Raw genomic sequence first — 5,000 nt, 5'->3', positions numbered from 1 at the left:
GGTCTCTGGCGCTGTGAGGCAGCAGTGCTAACCACTGTGCCACCGTGCCGCCCAGTTGACCTTTATTGCAAAGGGATGAGAATGTAAAAATATGAAAGTCTTGCTGCACGCATGCTGAGCATTGACAACATGTAAGAGTTCAGCATGCAGTTTTGGTTCTGTTATTTAAGGAGGGATATGCATGTGTTGGATTCTGTGTTTGCATACATATTGACAGTTACTGCACTACAGATTTGATCATTATAGATAAATGCAAAGTGGAAGGTCAAATTTGAATGCTGAATACAGGGTTAAAGACAGGATTCTTGGCAGTGTGGAGGAACAGCGGGATCTTGGGGTCCACATACATAGATCTCTCAAAGTTACCACCCAAGTTGATAGGGTTGTTAAGAAGGCATATGGTGTTTTGGCTTTCATTAACAGGAGGATTGAGTTTAAGAGCCATGAGGCTTTGCTGCAGCTCTATAAAACCCTGGCTAGACCACACTTGGAATATTGTGTCCAGTTCTGGTCACCACATTATAGGAAGGATGTAGAGGCTTTAGAGACGGTGCAGAGATTTACCAGAATACTTCCTGGATTGAAGGGCTTGTCTTATGAAGAGAGATTGAGTGAGCTAGGGCTTTTCACACTGGAGGAAGAGAGGTGACTTGATAGAGGTGTACAAGGTAATGTGTGGCATAGATACAGTAGATAGCCAGAGACTTTTCCCCAGGGCAGAAAGTGCTGTCATGAGGAGTCATAGTTTTAAGGTGATTGGAAGAAGTTATAGGGGAGATGTCAGAGGTAGGTTCTTTACGCAGAGAGTGGTGGGTGTGTGGAATGCACTGCCAGCGGTGGTAGTGGAGTCAAAGACATTAGGGACATTTAAACGACAGCTGGACAAGCACATGGATGGCAATAAATCAAGAGGAGTGTAGGTTAGGTTGATCTTAGATTAAGGTAAATGCTTGGCACAACATCATGGGTTTGTCCCCATGTCTCCATTGCTGCTTTTCTCAATCACCTTAAGGCATTGTCTTTTCAATCTTTCACTGATTGGAACAGTTATTTATAGAAAGTGCTGGAGAAACTCAGTCGGTTTGTCAACATCTGTGGAGAGAGGAAAGCAGAATTCACATTTTGAGTCCTGTAGTGATTGTAAAAGGTCAGTCAGGTCGACCTATAGAATATGAGTTCTCTGTTTGGGGCTGTTACTCTGATACAATCAGGAAGCCCTGGCTGACAAAGAAAGGGTTGAGTGTCAGGTATGCTGACATTCTGGTGCCTGACTCTGTATGAGGCAGTACCATAGTCAAGGACTGCTCATGTGTAACTAAAGGGTGACTTGGTGGTGAGGTACCAGCCTCTGTGGAATTATTTCATGATCCTTCATCAGAACTGTAGCATACCCAGTTTGTTCAGAAGTAAGTTCCAACATTTTGATCCTGTATCACTAAAGGAACAGTGATGTATTTCCAAGTCAGGACGGTGAGTGACTTGGGAGGGGATCTTTCAGGGAGTGTTGATCCTATGTTTCTGCTGTCATTGTCCTTCTAGATAGAAGCAATTATGGATTTGGAAGGTGTTGTCTAAGCAGCCTGAATGAATTTCAGAAGTGTGTCTTGTATGTGTACACATTGCTGCTACTGCCCATCAGTATGTGGGAGGGTTGATCTCTTGACCCTTAAATCTAAAATCTGAATTGAAATGACGTGACATTCATAATATCTACTATTGAAAAGCTGAAAGAAAGAAAAGGTGAGATTAAGTAGTCAGGCCCATCATTGCTCACCCCAGTTGCTGGCACATGCTCTCTGTAATTGTTTCTACACATCCATTGCCTGGGCCATCTTGAGATTGTACAACAAAATAGCCATCTTTACTTAGCACCAACACAAGTAACAACTTCATAATTTCCTTCCACAGCCACCACTGTTGCAGTCGTTGTCATTGTGGCATTGGTTTTGATGTATGAACTGGGCTGCTATCTTTGCAGGTAAGATCATTCCTGACCTGTAAGATCATTAAGCAAATATGGAATTGTTAATGTTACAGAGGCAGCTATGAATAGCGAAAATCAGAAATAAGTAAAACAAAAAGTAATAGCTGGTGTTGGTTTTGAACTTTGTACAGGCATGAAATGATGGGATTAGTTTCCTGTGTCTCCAACGTGGCAACATAAATTGACAATGTGTCACAATATGGCATGCCAGATATGCAAGAGGAGTGGTGGACAGGTTTTCTGATTTGAAAATCTATCAGGATGCAGAGAACTGTGATTCCAGAGTTGAGAGGGTCAGCTTCTGACGAGCGATTGTTTATCCTGGGACTATACTCATTGGAATTTAGAAGAATAAGGTTTGATCTTATAGAGATATTTAAAATTATGAAGGGAATAGAGAAGATAGAAGCAGGGAAGTGGCTGAAGCTAAAACGAGGGGGCATAGCCTCAAAAAAAGGGAGAGCAGATTTAGGACTGAGTTGAGGAGGAGCCTTTTCATATAAAAGATTGTGAATCTGGAATTCCCTGCCCAGTGAAGCAGTTGAGGCTACAATAGATAGATTTTTGAACAGTATAGGAATTAAGGGTTATGGTGAGAGGGCGGGTAAGTGGAGCTGAGTCCACAAAAAGATCAGCCATGGTCTTATTGAATGATGGAGCAGGCTCGAAGGACCAGACGGCCTGCTCTTGCTCCTGGTTCTTATGTACTTATGAGAATTTTCCAAGACTAACCCTGAGTCTCCAGCAGCAAAGCTGAATTTTCTACTATCATAGTTGACCTGCAAGCACAGGTTGAAGAGTCTGTCTGTTTTCAATCCCCTCACTGGAGGAGGATGTACCATCTGAGAAGACATCATGGAATAAAAAAATAGTCAAAGTAAACGAAGCACCCTAACGTCAAATAAAATCCAAGCTTCAATAACTATCACCAAAATACTTTGTTGTGAATGATATGAAGCATTTATCAAAGGGGCATGTGATCTTTGCAATATGTGGTAAAATCTGCCCAACAAATTTTCCTCAGAGAAAATTGCTGTAGAAACAGAACAAGTGTCATAGCAAGTGGTCTGGATCTGGAATTTACTATCTCGGAGTATTATAGAGGCAGGTTTGATGGAGGTTTACAAGGGGCCATTGAATAGTTATTCAAATAGAAACAATAAGCAGGGTTTTGGGGAAACTGAGATTGGCACTAAGTTAAAATGCTCAGAGGGTAAGTACAGGAGAGAGGTCGAATGGCCTCCATCTGCACCACAACAATACTACAATTCTGTAAAGTGTTTGTAGCATCCAACATTGTAAATTAAAAATAGACGATTTCCTTGTAACAAGTGGTCACAGGCTGGATTATATGCTATTGCCTTGAGGCTGACATTTACAAGGAAGTGATGAACATACCCAGAGGGGGGTGGTCAAAGCTGCAAAAGGTTTCAACTCAAATGCCCAGGCCAGGAGGATAGAAACTTGTCTCGCGAGACAGTCTGATATAGGTAGTGGTTTATTTCCACTGGGCACAACATTTGACAGAGTGCAATACTGATACGGAATGGTGATTTGCTATTGTTCTTTTGCAGTGCAAGATGAACCTAGACCTCAGGTATATTTGTATATATTTTATTTGTTTCTATTTCCAAATATTTGCAGTATATTATCTTTGGGAAAAACTCTAAAATCACATTGTTGACCCTGTAAAGATGTTAACACTCTTCCTACATCTTTCTCGAATTATTCATATGCATACAAATAAAAGGCAGTTGGATGATGCCATTTTAGTTGATACAACTGTTTGAAATTTCCATTCAATAATTTGATACCAGTTTATAATAAGAATTATGGTTACGTGAATATCTCCTTGACTCTGATGATATCAAAAGTCAGACTGAGGTTCAAGCAATTGATTACTGTTCAAGCCATAATATGAGAAAGATAAGATTTAGACTAATTTTGTCCATCCTTGCTTTTATTTGTGAATATAGGGGTTTTGAAAAAAATCCTTGCACCAGAGGAGAGCATAGTGTGTGGAGATTGAAATCGCAGCAGTGTGCTTTTCACTATACTCATTGAGTATATCTGACAATAAAAGCTATTTCTATTCTTATTCTATTGTTCATGTACCAAAGAAAGAAAGACAAGAAATAAGTAAAGAAAGAATGCACTTTGGAGCAGTGAAATATCTTGTCCATTTCAATGAGCCTGATAAAGGGGGAAGAATCTTAGACCCTTGTCCCAAGTGTTGTATGTCTACCTTCCTTTTAAGCGAGTGCACTTTTAAGGACTCCATTTGATGTGTATATACAATGTTGTGACTCTGCCTGGCAGTTTGTTTGTTGTGGTTTTGGAAGACACATATGAAGAAATCTGTTAGCTTCCTGAAATGTCTGTTTCATAACTTATGATATGTTTTTTCTATTATAAATAAGTCAATCCCTGATGATTGACTGATCATTAACTACTATCATTAACATGGTGAGCAGCACATTATATAAAAAAAGTAATATACATATACTCCTGACACATGTGTTCTTGTATATTTGCACATACATTCCAGAATTTCAGTTTAATTTATCGAACAAAGTCTAAGCCACATTTGTGTGGGAGACTTTATAAATATTGCAGTGGGGGCTGTCTTTGTTGACAGTGATCAGGAAAGTCAATAGCTGATGCATAATGATGTCCTTTCGAAAAGATTATGGCTGAGTTATATTGCAGCTTCTGAATTCAGGCTGCCTGTAACGTGGAGTTGGCAACTGCTTCTCATAGTGCAGTTGAGCTCTGACTGGCAATGCTGTGGATGACAGTACTTTTTGTATTAGTGTGTGGTACCGTCCACTTTGTCCCAATGTTAGACATATTTAGCATAAATTTTAATAGATGATAGGACTTCTGATAACATTTATACTGATGTGTGTGTGTGCGAGAGAGAGATTGTGTGTGTGCGTTTGTGTGTGTGTGAGAGATGTGTGCATGTGTGAGTGTGTGTGTGTTTGTGTGTGTGAGAGAGATGTTGTGTGCATGT

Source organism: Chiloscyllium plagiosum, chromosome 38 (assembly GCF_004010195.1).
Source record: "Chiloscyllium plagiosum isolate BGI_BamShark_2017 chromosome 38, ASM401019v2, whole genome shotgun sequence".
In the NCBI taxonomy this organism is placed as follows: Eukaryota; Metazoa; Chordata; class Chondrichthyes; order Orectolobiformes; family Hemiscylliidae; genus Chiloscyllium; species Chiloscyllium plagiosum.
Note: the sequence above shows the minus strand (reverse complement) of the source record.